The sequence below is a fragment of the Coregonus clupeaformis genome, unplaced genomic scaffold (assembly GCF_020615455.1).
Source record: "Coregonus clupeaformis isolate EN_2021a unplaced genomic scaffold, ASM2061545v1 scaf0156, whole genome shotgun sequence".
NCBI lineage: Eukaryota > Metazoa > Chordata > Actinopteri > Salmoniformes > Salmonidae > Coregonus > Coregonus clupeaformis.
In genome coordinates, this window is record NW_025533611.1 from 459672 (window position 1) to 475808 (window position 16137).

The window sequence follows — 16137 nt, forward strand, 5'->3', positions numbered from 1 at the left end:
TCCACTTCAATCAGTGTAGATGAAGGGGAGGAGACAGGTTAAAGAAGGATTTTTAAACTTTGAGACATGGATTGTGTATGTTTGCCATTCAGAGGGTGAATGGACAAGAACAAATATTTAAGCGCCTTTGAACGGGGTCTGGTAGTAGGTTGCAGGCACAGCGGTTTGAGTGTGTCAAGAACTGCAACACTGCTGGTTGTTATTTATGCAGACTTGAAATTGGCTCAGTGCTGAAAGAAATTGAAGGAACATTGCACACAGACCATGTCTACATACACTGAGTGTACAAAACATTAGGAACACCTGCTCTTTCCAGGATTAGACTGACCAGGTGAATGCTATTATCCCTTATTTATGTCACTTGTTAAATCCACTTCAATCAGTGTAGATGAAGGGGAGGAGACAGGTTAAAGAAGGATTTTTAAACTTTGAGACATGGATTGTGTATGTTTGCCATTCAGATGGTGAATGGGCAAGACAAGATTTAAGTGCATTTCAACGGGGTATGGTAGTAGGTTCCAGGTGCACCAGTTTGAGTGTATCAAGAACTGCAACACTGCTGGGTTTTTCACACTCAACAATTTCCTGTGTGCATCAACAATGGTGCACCACCCAAAGGACATCCATCCAACTTGACACATCTGTGGGAAGCTTTGGAGTCAACATGGATCAGAATCCCTGTGGAATGCTTTGGAAACCTTGTAGAGTCCATGCCCTGATGAATTGAGGCTGTTCTGAGGGTAAAAGGGGGTGCAACTCAATATTAGGAATGCGTTCCTAATGTTTTGTACACTCAGTGTCTATATAATATGATATAAATAGTGTCCATCTCTAAGACAACAAAACAGACAAAGTAACTCACCATTCAGGGTGATGGTGACAGGATCACTGATGATTGATGATATGGATCTGGACCGGATCTCTCCCTGACACCAGTAGAGACCCTGGTCAGACTCAACAACTCTACTGATGGTGAGGGTGTCTCCTGTTATAGTGTGTCTGACAGACTGGGATACTACATTATCATTCCTGTCTTTGTACCACTGATAGCTCCAGCTACTGTCAGACCCTACTGAACACGTCAGAGTAACTGTCTCTCCAGTGTATGCAGGGTTTGGCTTCACAGTCAGTGTAGCTTTGGGCAGAAATGAGAAAATACGGATTAGACATATTACCTAAACTGGATACATGGTTATCAATTTTAAAAAATTCAAAAAGAATTATGGAACATCCAGTTAGTGATGGAGCATCAATAGTGAACTCACCAGTGACAGTGATGAAGAGGAAGTCACTAGGTTGTGACCTCTTGGGTCGACGTGCCCACCTTCCCTCACATCTATACGGACCAGCCAGACCAGTCAGAGTGATGGGGATGGTTATTTTGATTGCTTTACTCATCACATTGGGAAGCTGTTTGTTGTTTTTGAACCAGTGGTACGTCCAGTATGCGTAGTCTTGTATGACACACTGCAGAGTGACTGTCTCTCCAGGGTAGAGGAGACCCTGTGGAGAGATACTCACTGAGGCTCTGGGCAGAGCTGTAGAAACACAGTTAAATGAAGACAAATACTCAATCATTCTTAAATTATTACATTAAGTGAGAATGACAAAATGGAGGAATCCTGGAAAGACATCAGGCTTTACTTACTGTTTATTTGAACCAAGTGTGTTTGTATCGGGTTAGAGTGATGAAATGCAGACAAATATGTATTGATTACTTACTCACCTTTAGTGTGTCCACAGATGAATAATGCACTCAGCACTGAGAGAGAGAGAGAGAGAGAGAGAGAGAGAGAGAGAGAGAGAGAGAGAGAGAGAAACAGAGAGAGAAACACAGAGATAGAGAGAGAGAGAGAGAGAGAGAGGGGGGGAGACAGAGAGAGAGAGAGAGAGAGAGAGAGAGAGAGAGAGAGAGAGAGAGAGAGAGAGAGAGAGAGAGAGAGAGAGAGAGAGAGAGAGAGAGAGAGAGAGACTGCTTTAACACAGGATCTATTTTGCCAGTACAATAAATCTGCCCCTTTAAAAACAGGCCCATTTTTACCACATTCTTGACTTCATACACCTTATATACCCCCCGTTCGCATGTCGGCATGCCTGTGAGGAGTGGTAGTAGTGGTGTGCAGATGTGGGTGGGTTTCTATTTTAATAAAGCCATTGAATATACACCATCAATAATAAATGTATTCTTAATTCATTTAGACAGGTGTAATAAATGTATTTTAAAACCAATAGAATGGCATATTTAGAATTGAATTATGTTAGGTCCATTATTTTGTTCACTAAGCATACAAGACACACCTACCCTGATCAGTCAACACCCATATATTTTGTAGTATGATTATAATGAAATTTAACTTGTGTCACAGGAACATTTGGAACCGCTGTCATATAAAAAAGTGATATTTTGCATGCATGCTTAATGTTTCTGATCAGTGATAGATGAGCAAACAAACAGATGAGCTATACCACCTTCCCTTATTTGTCCAGCCAGAAACCAATTAACCAAATAGCCATACAGACGGAGATTCAGTGAAACAAAATCACGTTGATTGAGACAAGTCAGTGAAGTCACAGGCTTTTGGTCGGGAGTAGGAGTAGGGTACACTTGTTAAGCTACATAACATGCTGGCAAAATGTTCTAATAAATGAGCCAACTAGACAAGATGATCATGGGCAGCTCTCACCTCAACTTAATTGTAGCCTAACCAATATCCAAATGGAGATTCAGTGAAAACAAAAATCTGACATTGATAGATTTAGCAGTGCGATGGTGCTGTCCCAATCAAAACGGTGTTGAAATGACCACACTAATTGCCCAGCCAGAAACCAATCCAATCTAATTGACCACACACGGGTAGGCTATTGCTTCACATGTATTACAATGATTGGATGACTTTGGAAGTTTCAGTAAGCAACAGTTGGATACATGCCTTCTATTGCATCAGCCTACTTTAGTCCAATGTTTTCCTATGTATTCTCACAGTAATTCTTTATAGATCCATCCAGTTGTGGTTAAGAAAACAGTGCATGCTTAGTGGCAGGCTATGTGAAGAGATGGGAGACGTGACATGTCTCGCATAGTTTAGAGCTGGCAGGAGGATGGTTACCTGGAGCTGTCTAGCAGCCATCAAAGGTGTACAGTGCCTTCAGAAAGTAGTCCTACCCCTTGACTTATTCCACATTTTGATGTGTTACATTCAAAATGGATGACTTTTTTTTCCTCACACATCTACACACAGTGCTCTATAATGTCAAAGTGAACTTATGTTTTTAGAAATGTTTGAAACGTTATTGAAAATGAAATACAGAAATATCTCATTGACATGTATGCACACTCCTGAGTAAATACTTTGTAGAAGCACCGTTGGCAGCGATTACAGCTGTGAGTCTTTCTAGGTAAGTCTCTAAGAGTTTCCACACCTGGATTGTGCAACATTTTAGGTTATTGTCCTGCTGAAAGGTGAATTAATCTCCCAGTGTCTGGTGAAAAGTAGACTCAACCAGGTTTTTCTCTAGGATTCTGCCTTTGCTTAGCTCCATTCCGTTTCTTTTTTATCCTGAAAAACTCCCCAGTCCTTAACCACTATGCTTGAAAATATGGAGAGTGGTACTCAGTAATGTGTTGTATTGGATTTGCCCAAAACATAACACTTGGTATTCAGGACAAAAAGTAAATTGCTTTGCCACATGTTTTGCAGTATTACTTTAGTGCCTTCCAGCAAAGAGGATGTATGTTTTGGAATATTTGTATTCCGTACAGGCGTCCTTCTTTTCACTCTGTCAATTAGGTTAGTATTGTGGAGTAACTACAATGTTGTTCATCCATCCTCAGTTTTCTCCTTTCAAAGCCATTAAACTCTGTAACTGTTTTAAAGTCACCATTGGCCTCATGGTGAAATCCCTGAGCGGTTTCTTTCCTGTCCGGCAACTGAGATAGGAAGGACGCCTGTATCTCTGTTGTGACTAGGTGTATTGATACACCATCCAAAGTGTTATTAATAACTTCACCATGCCCAAAGGGATATTCAATATCAGCTTTTTTTTATTTTTGTACCCATCTACAAATAGGTGCCCTTCAATGCGAGGCATTGATTAACCTCCCTGGTCTTTGTGGTTGAATCTGTGTTTGAAATTCACTGCTCAACTGAGGGGCCTTCCAGATAATTGTATGTGTGGGTTACAGAGATGAAGTAGTCATTCAGAAATCATGTTAACTACATGTCCATGCATTTCTAGGGGGGTAGATTAGCTTTAATATTGCAGATAGATTGTAGCTTCCATCAATGTAATTGTCTGTGTCATTTCCAATCCCATAAATATTTTTTTGTTAATATACACTACTGGTCCAAAGTATTAGAACACCTACTCATTCAAGGGTTTTTCTTCATTTTTTTTACTATTTTCTACATTGTAGAATAATAGTGAAGATATCAAAACTATGAAATAACACATGGAATCATGTAGTAACCAAAAAAACGTTTTATTTTTGAGATTCTTCAAAGAAGCCACCCTTTGCCTTGATGACAGCTTTGCACACTCTTGGCATTCTCTCAACCAGTTTCATGAGGTAGTCACCTGGAATGCATTTCAATCAACAGGTGTGCCTTGTTAAAAGTTAATTTGTTGAATTTCTTTCCTTCTTAATGCGTTTGAGCCAATCAGTTGTGTTGTGACAAGGTAGGGGTGGTATACAGAAGATAGCCCTATTTGGTAAAAGACCAAGACCATATTATGGCAAGAACAGCTCAAATATGCAAAGAGAAACGACAGGCCATCATTACTTTAAGACATGAAAGTCAGTCAATACAAGAACTTTGAAAGTTTCTTCAAGTGCAGTCGCAAAAACCATCAAGCGCTATGATGAAACTGGCTCTCATGAGGACCGCCACAGGAATGGAAGTCCCAGAGTTACCTCTGCTGCAGAGGATAACTTCATTAGAGTTACCAGCTTCAGAAATTGCAGGCCAAATAAATGCTTCATAGAGTTCAAGTAACAGACACATCTCAACATCAACTGTTCAGAGCAGACTGCATGAATCAGGCCTTCATGGTCGAATTGCTGCAAATAAACCACTACTAAAGGACACCAATAAGAAAAATAGACTTGCTTGGGCCAAGAAACACAAGCAATGGACTTTAGACCGGTGGATATCTGTCCTTTGGTCTGATGAGTCCAAATTTGAGATTTTTGGTTCCAACCGCCGTGAGACGCAGAGTAGGTGAATGGATGATCTCCACATGTGTGGTTCCCACCATGAAGTATGGAGGAGGAGGTGTGATGCTGTCGGGGTGCTTTGCTTGTGACACTGTCTGTGATTTATTTAGAATTCAAAGCACACTTAACCAGCATGGCTACCACAGCATTCTGCAGTGATATGTCATCCCATCTGGTTTGTGCTTAGTGGGACTATAATTTGTTTTTCAACAGGACAATGACCCAACAGTGCTGCATCAGATGACCTGGTCTCCACAATCACCCGACCTCAGCCCAATTGAGATGGTTTGGGATGAGTTGGACTGCAGAGTGAAGGAAAAGTAGCCAACAAGTGCTCAGCATATTTGGGAACTCCTTCAAGATTGTTGGAAAAGCATTCCAGGTGAAGCTGGTTGTGAGAATGCCATGAGTGTGCAAAGCTGTCATCAAGGCAGAGGGTGGCTACTTTGAAGAATCTCAAATAAAAAAAATATTTTGATTTGTTTAACACATTTTTGGTTACTACATGATTCCATATGTGTTACATATAGTTTTGATGTCTTCACTATTATTCTACAATGTAGAAAATAGTAAAAATAAAGAAAAACCCTTGAATGAGTAGCAGTGTCCAAACTTTTGACTGGTACTGTATATATACACACACATATTTAAAAAATATATATTTTCCTTCATTATTTTCCGCTAACCCTACCACACCTCCCCTAATTGGAGTAAACTAATGATCAACAACACTTTGGCTTCTACTTCCAGCTTATACAGTGGGGAAAAAAAGTATTTAGTCAGCCACCAATTATGCAAGTTCTCCCACTTAAAAAGATGAGAGAGGCCTGTAATTTTCATCATAGGTACACGTCAACTATCACATTGTAGGATTTTTAATGAATTTATTTGCAAATTATGGTGGAAAATAAGTATTTGGTCAATAACAAAAGTTTTTCTCAATACTTTGTTATATACCCTTTGTTGGCAATGACACAGGTCAAACGTTTTCTGTAAGTCTTCACAAGGTTTTCACACACTGTTGCTGGTATTTTGGCCCATTCCTCCATGCAGATCTCCTCTAGAGCAGTGATGTTTTGGGGCTGTCGCTGGGCAACACAGACTTTCAACTCCCTCCAAAGATTTTCTATGGGGTTGAGATCTGGAGACTGGCTAGGCCACTCATTGTCATGCTGAAAGACCCAGCCACGTTTCATCTTCAATGCCCTTGCTGATGGAAGGAGGTTTTCACTCAAAATCTCACGATACATGGCCCCATTCATTCTTTCCTTTACACGGATCAGTCGTCCTGGTCCCTTTGCAGAAAAACTGCCCCAAAGCATGATGTTTCCACCCCCATGCTTCACAGTAGGTATGGTGTTCTTTGGATGCAACTCAGCATTCTTTGTCCTCCAAACACGACGAGTTGAGTTTTTACCAAAAAGTTCTATTTTGGTTTCATCTGACCATATGACATTCTCCCAATCCTCTTCTGGATCATCCATATGCACTCTAGCAAACTTCAGACGGGCATGGACATGTACTGGCTTAAGCAGGGGGACACGTCTGGCACTGCAGGATTTGAGGCGTAGTGTGTTACTGCTCTTTGGTCTTGGCCATAGTGGAGTTTGGAGTGTGACTGTTTGAGGTTGTGGACAGGTGTCTTTTATACTGATAACAAGTTCAAACAGGTGCCATTAATACAGGTAACGAGTGGAGGACAGAGGAGCCTCTTAAAGAAGAAGTTACAGGTCTGTAAGAGCCAGACATCTTGCTTGTTTGTAGGTGACCAAATACTTATGTTCCACCATAATTTGCAAATAAATTCATTAAAAATCCTACAATGTGATTTTCTGGATTTTTTTTGGAATCTGATTGATTGATTGCTTCTATGGACAGGTGTCTTTTATACAGGTAACAAGCTGAGATTAGGAGCACTCCCTTTAAGAGTGTGCTCCTAATCTCAGCTCGTTACCTGTATAAAAGACACCTGGGAGCCAGAAATCTTTCTGATTGAGAGGGGGTCAAATACTTATTTCCCTCATTAAAATGCAAATCAATTTATAACATTTTTGACATGCATTTTTCTGAATTTTTTTGTTGTTATTCTGTCTCTCACTCTTCAAATAAACCTACCATTAAAATTATAGACTGATCATGTCTTTGTCAGTAGGCAAACTTACAAAATCAAATACTATTTGCATTTTAATGAGGGAAATAAGTATTTTAACCCCTCTGCAAAACATGACTTAGTACTGTGCCTTCTATGTCCTCTGTTTGCTGTGTTTTATCTCCACTATGTTGATTGTGTTCCAATTCCTTATATTTGAAGATGTATTATTTCACTAATTATCCTTTCTTCTAATGCTGTCTTATCAATTTGTGAAATACTATAAATGGAAAGTCTAATACTAATTATTTTCAAACATTCCCTATCTACAATGGTATAGTTTAGTTGTAATTTATTTATTTAACAATTGTTGTATTTTATTGCTTTTCTATATATATTTTTTATTACAATCCCTACCATGGCTAGTATTGGGTGTTCCATTATTTGACTCCTCTATGGGAACTTTGTCATATTTAGAATAACCATGGAGTAGTCTTTGTGTCTCTGAACATTTGGTTATCAATATACAGTTTATCGACTACGAGAGCAACACGTTTCACTTTTAATCTATTCTCCTTGAAGATTGGGTACAGAACTTTGTGCTGTTCAGAAATTTCCTTCAGGAACTGATCGTTCATGTAACGATTGGGCGCTCAGATCTCTTATGAGCGCCCAATATGTGACTTGTTAAGCAAATGTTTATTCCTGATTCCTATTTAGGCTTGCCATAACAAAGGGGTTGCAGCCCGGCTTGATCGATTGTACTGTCCAGGAATCAGAGCAATAGGCTGTTGGGCGCTACCATTCTCCCGGTGGGTTTTTCGGATCATCACATAACCATGGCTTCTGTCCCAAGTGTCATATAGAGGAAGGGTGCTGATAATCAACAACCTGTGACCAGGTGAGGCGAGGTGAGTAGTCATGCTGTACTTCGCTCCGCAGGTAATATGACACATTACATTACAATGGAACGATTTGATTAGTGTAATGTTAGCTAGCTACATAGTCGTATTTGTATCAAAGATAAAGGTGTAGTATAGAGAAACTATCGAGGTTAGCTAGCCAGCTACATTCGTTCACAGCGACGTCGTTTTTCAAACAAAGTCAACACCGCAGCCATTGCTAGCTAGCCAACACTACCAGCTAGCAGTACTGTAGCAACTAAATACAATATCCTTTTTAGCCAGCTACATTCGTTTCGCAGCGACGCTGCGTTTTCAAACAAAGTCAACACCGCAGCCATTGCTAGCTATCAACGCTACCAGCTAGCAGTACTGTAGCAACTAAATACAATATAATTTTAGCCAGCTACATTCGTTCGCAGCGACGCCGTTTTTCAAACAAAGTCAACACAGCAGCCATTGCTAGCTAGCAGTACTGTAGCAACTAAATACAAAATCATTTTAGCCAGCTACATTTGTTCGCAGCGACGCTGTTTTTCAAACAAAGTCAACACCACAGCCATTGCTAGCTAGCCAACACTACCAGCTAGCAGTACTGTAGCAGCTAAATACAATATAATTTTAGTCAATGAGAATTTTGCAACATAAAGCTTCCCTTTCTGAACATTCAAGATGTGTAGTCCACTTGTGTAGCTAGCATGACTGACTTTGTGCTAGCTAGCCAATGTTTAATTATTGCTGCGTTATGAAAGGAACTAGACACGGACACAAATTATCTGTTTAGTGTGTTAACACACTATTGGTAGTTTGTTGTAACCAAGTATTGGTGCTAAACCGTGTGTTATTGGATGCTAGCATGCTAGTTAGCTATGGCGTCATAGGATACGGTGCCCTGGGCGGTTTTTCATGGAAGAATACTGTACCAAGTTAGCTAGCTGAATAAAGTAAGTTAGAGTCTATTCCTAGAAACATTGAACCGCTGTAGTTTACAACAATTATAATTTCTAAAGTGGAAGTTGGGAGAGTTATATTCGGGTGTTTCAGTGAAACAATTATAGTTTCTGAGGTAGAAGTTGGGAGAGTTATATTTGGGAGTTGTGGTGAGGGAGGCCCCGCTCTCTCCTTTCCCAGATGTTTAGTTCATTTCATTCCGATCTCCTCTGCATTATTGTAGCCATTTGCTGCAGCCTGTCAACTATGCCTCTGCCTATCCCTGTTCTCTCCTCTCCGCACAGGCTACACAAACGCCTCACACTGTGTGGCTGCTGCCTCTCTAACCTGGTGGTCCCTGCACGCACCACCCACCTGGAGTTCCAGGTCTCAGGCAGCCTCTGGAACTGCCGTTCTGCTGCCAACAAGGCAGACTTCATCCCAGCCTATGCTACCCTCCAGTCCCTCGACTTCTTGGCGCTTACGGAAACATGGATTACCACTGAAAACACTGCTACTCCTACTGCTCTCTCCTCGTCTGACCATGTGTTCTCGCATACCCCGAGAGCATCTGGTCAGCGGGGTGGTGGCACAGGAATCCTCATCTCTCCCAAGTGGACATTCTCAATTTTACCCTAACCCTTCTGTCTATCTCCTCATTTGAATTCCATGCTGTCACAGTCACTAGCCCATTTAAGCTTAATATCCTTGTCATCTATCGCCCTCCAGGTTCCCTTGGAGAGTTCATCAATGAGCTTGACGCCTTGATAAGTTCCTTTCCTGAGGATGGCTCACCCCTCACAGTTCTGGGGGATTTCAACCTCCCTACGTCTACATTTGACTCATTTCTCTCTGCCTCCTTCTTTCCACTCCTCTCCTCTTTTGACCTCACCCCCTCTCACCGTCCCCCTACTCACAAGGCAGGCAATACGCTTGACCTCATCTTTACTAGATGCTGTTCTTCTACTAATCTCACTGCAACTCCCCTCCATGTCTCCGACCACTACTTTGTATCCTTTTCTCTCTCGATCTCCTCCAACACTACTCACTCTGCCCCTACACAGATGGTAATGCGCCGCCGCAACCTTCGCTCTCTCTCTCCCGCTACTCTCTCCTCTTCCATCCAATCATCTCTTCCCTCTGCTCAATCCTTCTCCCTCCAATCTCCTGATTCTGCCTCCTCAACCCTCCTCTCCTCCCTTTCTGCATCCTTTGACTCTCTATGTCCCCTATCCTCCCGGCCGGCTCGGTCCTCCCCTCCAGCTCCGTGGCTTGATGACTCATTGCGAGCTCACAGAACAGAGCTCCGGGCAGCTGAGCGAAAGTGGAAGAAAACTAGACTCCCTGCGGACCTGGCATCTTTTCACTCCCTCCTCTCTACATTTTCTTCATCTGTTTCTGCTGCTAAGGCCACTTTCTACCACTATAAATTCCAAGCATCTGCCTCTAAACCTAGGAAGCTCTTTGCCACATTCTCCTCCCTGCTGAATCCCCCCCTCCTCCCTCTCTGTGGATGACTTCGTCAACCACTTTGAAAAGAAGGTTGACGACATCCGATCCTCGTTTGTTAAGACAAATAACACTGCTGGTCCTGCTCACACTGCCCTACCCTATGCTTTGACTTCTTTCTCCCCTCTCTCTCCAGATAAAATCTTGCGACTTGTGACTGCAGGCCGCCCAACAACCTGCCCGCTTGACCCTATCCCCTCCTCTCTTCTCCAGACCATCTCCGGTGACCTTTTCCCCTACCTCACCTCGCTGAACAACTCATCCTTGACCACTGGCTATGTCCCTTCCGTCTTCAAGAGAGCGAGAGTTGCACCCCTTCTCAAAAAACCAACACTCGATCCCTCTGATGTCAACAACTACAGACCAGTATCCCTTCTTTCTTTTCTTTCCAAAACTATTGAGCGTGCCGTCTTTAGCCAACTCTCTTGCTATCTCTCTCAGAATGACCTTCTTGATCCAAACCAGTCAGGTTTCAAGACTGGTCATTCAACTGAGACTGCTCTTCTCTGTGTCACGGAGGCTCTCCACAATGCTAAAGCTAACTCTCTCTCCTCTGCTCTTGTCCTTCTAGACCTGTCTGCTGCCTTTGATACTGTGAACCATCAGATCCTCCTCTCCACCCTCTCCGAGCTGGGCATCTCCGGCGCGGCTCACTCTTGGATTGCGTCCTACCTGACCGGTCGCTCCTACCAAGTGGCGTGGCGAGAAGCTGTCTCCGCACCACGTGCTCTCACCACTGGTGTCCCCCAGGGCTCAGTTCTAGGCCCTGTCCTATTCTCGCTATAAACCAAGTCACTTGGCTCTGTCATATCCTCACATGGCCTCTCCTATCATTGCTACGCTGACGATACACAACTAATCTTCTCCTTTCCCCCTTCTGATAACCAGGTGGCGAATCGCATCTCTGCAGGTCTGGCAGACATATCAGTATGGATGACGGATCACCACCTCAAGCTGAACCTTGGCAGGACGGAGCTGCTCTTCCTCCCGGGGAAGGACTGCCCGTTCCATGATCTCGCCATCACGGTTGACAACTCTGTTGTGTCCTCCTCCCAGAGTGCGAAGAGCCTTGGCGTGACCCTGGACAACACCCTGTCGTTCTCCGCTAACATCAAGATGGTGACCCGATCCTGTAGGTTCATGCTCTACAACATTCGGAGAGTACGACCCTGCCTTACACAGGAAGCGGCACAGGTCCTAATCCAGGCACTTGTCATCTCCCGTCTGGATTACTGCAACTCGCTGTTGGCTGGGCTCCCTGCCTGTGCCATTAAACCCCTAGAACTCATCCAGAATGCCACAGCCCGTCTGGTGTTCAACCTTCCCAAGTTCTCTCACGTCACCCCGCTCCTCCGCACACTCCACTGGCTTCCAGTTGAAGCTCGCATCTGTTACAAGACCATGGTGCTTGCCTATGGAGCTGTGAGGGGAACGGCACCTCCGTACCTTCAGGCTCTGATCAGTCCCTACACCCAAACGAGGGCATTGCGTTCATCCACCTCTGGCCTGCTGGCTCCCCTTCCTCTGCGGAAGCATAGTTCCCGCTCAGCCCAGTCAAAACTGTTCGCTGCTCTGGCACCCCAATGGTGGAACAAGCTCCCTCACGACGCCAGGACAGCGGAGTCACTCACCACCTTCCGGAGACATTTGAAACCCCACCTCTTTAAGGAATACCTGGGATAGGATAAAGTAATCCTTCTACGATCCCCCCACAAAAAAAAAAAAGAAAACAATTGTAAAGTGGTTATGCCATTGGCTATAAGGTGAATGCACCAATTTGTAAGTCGCTCTGGATAAGAGCGTCTGCTAAATTATGTAAATGTAAACGTAAATGTAAATGAATACTTATTGACTCAAGACAGTTCAGCTTTTCATTTTCTAAAAACATAATTCCACTTTGACATTATGGGGTATTGTGTGTAGGCCAGTGACAAACCAATCTCAATTTAATCCATTTTAAATTCAGGCTGTAACACAACAAAATGTGGAAAAAGTCAGGTAGTGTGAATACTTTCTGAAGGCACAGTAATTGGCAAGCATAGAGCGTGCCAATGCAGCCTCAGCATTACGGTTACGTTTCATACTATACCGTAGACAGAAGTTTACCGAAATTATTAAAAGGTCGTTAGGTGGAAATAAGACGTTCTGCTTTGATACCGGCAATACCTTTTACATATAAGGAAAAGGCAGAAATAAAGATGGCGGTAAGGTACATTTGGCTGAAAAACGTCTTAGTTTGAAAAGGATATACAGTGGGGAAAAAGTATTTAGTCAGCCACCAATTGTGCAAGTTCTCCCACTTAAAAAGATGAGAGAGGCCTGTAATTTTCATCATAGGTACACGTCAACTATGACAGACAAAATGAGAAAAAAAATCCAGAAAATCACATTGTAGGATTTTTTATGAATTTATTTGCAAATTATGGTGGAAAATAACTATTTGGTCAATAACAAAAGTTTCTCAATATTTTGTTATATATCCTTTGTTGGCAATGACACAGGTCAAACGTTTTCTTTAAGTCTTCACAAGGTTTTCACACACTGTTGCTGGTATTTTGGCCCATTCCTCCATGCAGATCTCCTCTAGAGCAGTGATGTTTTGGGGCTGTTGCTGGGCAACACGGACTTTCAACTCCCTCCAAAGATCTTCTATTGGGTTGAGATCTGGAGACTGGCTAGGCCACTCCAGGACCTTGAAATGCTTCTTACGAAGCCACTCCTTTGTTGCCCGGGCGGTGTGTTTGGGATCATTGTCATGCTGAAAGACCCAGCCACGTTTCATCTTCAATGCCCTTGCTGATGGAAGGAGGTTTTCACTCAAAATCTCACGCTACATGGCCCCATTCATTCTTTCCTTTACACGGATCAGTCGTCCTGGTCCCTTTGCAGAAAAACAGCCCCAAAGCATGATGTTTCCACCCCCATGCTTCACAGTAGGTATGATGTTCTTTGGATGCAACTCAGCATTCTTTGTCCTCCAAACACGACGAGTTGAGTTTTTACCAAAAAGTTCTATTTTGCTTTCATCTGACCATATGACATTCTCCCAATCCTCTTCTGGATCATCCAAATGCACTCTAGCAAACTTCAGACGGGCCTGGACATGTACTGGCTTAAGCAGGGGGACACGTCTGGCACTGCAGGATTTGAGTCCCTGGCGGCGTAGTGTGTTACTGATGGTAGGATTTGTAACTTTGGTCCCAGCTCTCTGCAGGTCATTCACTAGGTCCCCCCGTGTGGTTCTGGGATTTTTGCTCACCGTTCTTGTGATCATTTTGACCCCACGGGGTGAGATCTTGCGTGGAGCCCCAGATCGAGGGAGATTATCAGTGGTCTTGTATGTCTTTCATTTCCTAATAATTGCTCCCACCGTTGATTTCTTCAAACCAAGCTGCTTACCTATTGCAGATTCAGTCTTCCCAGCCTGGTGCAGGTCTACAATTTTGTTTCTTGTGTCCTTTGACAGCTCTTTGGTCTTGGCCATAGTGGAGTTTGGAGTGTGACTGTTTGAGGTTGTGGACAGGTGTCTTTTATACTGATAACAAGTTCAAACAGGTGCCATTAATACAGGTAACGAGTGGAGGACAGAGGAGCCTCTTAAAGAAGAAGTTACAGGTCTGTGAGAGCCAGAAATCTTGCTTGTTTGTAGGTGACCAAATACTTATTTTCCACCATAATATGCAAATAAATTCAGTAAAAATCCTACAATGTGATTTTCGGGATTTTTTTTGCTCAATTTGTTTGTCATAGTTGACGTGTACCTATGATGAAAATTACAGGCCTCTCTCATCTTTTTAAGTGGGAGAACTTGAACAATTGGTGGCTGACTAAATACTTGTTTCCCCCACTGTAATTGAGCTAGAAGAGCAAAACTCTATGAAAGTTATGGTGAATTTTCCAGGAAGTAGCCTTGTAGTTTTAAAACGTTTGAAAGCTTTGTGAATGGTATTCAATGGCCCAAAACTTAGTAAAAGGCATCTGGCAGAAGTAAATTCATCCACAAACACAAATATGATTTTATATATATATATATATATATATGTATATATATATATATAAAGATATATATGATCTTGTTTTCACGAATTTTATGATATAATCATCAAGCCATTCAAAAGATTATGGGACAGGAACTGGAAGAATGACGTAGGATGACATCACTTGCAAAGGGTAAACTATAAAATGTTATTGAATCAAAATATATTTTTGGTATAAAATTACACTATATAAATTCCTAGTGTTTCTTGGGCTCATGCTATAACCTGATTGATTACAAGCTGCGATGGCCAGCAACTCCATTCCTCTGTTGACAGTAAACATAGTGTAACCAAACAACGTCTTCATCTGGTGCCACATTTATTGTGCATGTATGACATACTTCATATTCTATAAATGAAACAAATAGTTAGCTAACAACATCAATTAATACAGATAAATACATTCATCATTATGTAATACTCACAGAGCAGCATATAAAGTGAAGTGTGCTCCATTCTGAGCCTCTGGTAAGGGACTGAAGACACCAGCGTTTCCTCCGGACTGGACCCCTACAGTTCCTGTGGCTGTGACACAAATTGGGCTTTGTCAGAATTAGAAAGTTAGAGATCCTTAAAGAAAAACAGAGTAAATGAGCATCTGATGTCATGTTCACCTTGACTCAACTTCCTCTTTCTGTAAAAGGAGTGGACACAGCAACATTGTGGTCTTTATGTGGGTGGAAGAGAGAACTAACAAAACTTTTGACCTTATGGGAGATCTGTCGACGTGCCCTTGAGCAGGGCGTTGACCCTGGTTGCTTCTGTGGGAGTCTGTTAGATGACTAATGTGATGTAGATGTTGAGCGGCTTCACTGAAAGTAGATTGTATGTTTTAAATATTCAGTAAAAAAATACATAATAAAAAGGAAAGATCTGAGGAAGGACTTTACTGGATAAAAACAGATTTGTGCAAAAGTCAATATTGCATTGACCATACCCGGTCATGTTTACATTTTCAGTAGAATCTGTAGTGTCACTAGGAGAGGTGGAGAGGGGTCAAAGGTTTGACTTCATGGCACATGTGACATTTATCATTTTGTTCAGGATGTAAAGTGGGGTCTGAAATTATTGACACACTTGATAAAGATGAGCAATAATGACTTTATCAAATAAATAATTCAAATACTGAGCTATAATGTATGCACCCCAAAAAATGGGGAAATGAAATTATTTTATACTTATACAATTGCTCAGAGAAAGAGATTTTGTTTAACAGGTAATACAAGAAATTCTCAAAAAGGTAGGGGTCAAAATGATTGAAACCCCTAAGATTCTTATGAATAAAGCAGTCAAAAGTGTATTATTTGGTCCCATTTTCCTAGCACTCAATAACTACATCAAGCTTGTGAATCTACAAACTTGTTGGATGCATTTGCAGTTAATTTTGGTTGTGTTTGAGATTATTTTGTGCCCAATAGAAATGAATGGTAAATAATGTATTTTTGGAGTCACTTT

The 16137-nt window shown here is 42.1% G+C and overlaps 1 long non-coding RNA gene across 1 annotated transcript; it reads right to left on the reverse strand.

Moving 5' to 3' along the window:
• Positions 1-1688: 1688 nt before the first annotated feature.
• On the reverse strand, positions 1689-15348 carry LOC123483870. The gene is made up of 3 exons (XR_006658333.1): positions 15297-15348; positions 15108-15207; positions 1689-1762 (listed from the first exon to the last, which is right to left on the reverse strand). It is a non-coding gene; the product is annotated as an uncharacterized LOC123483870 (long non-coding RNA).
• Between the last annotated feature and the right edge of the window lie 789 nt (positions 15349-16137).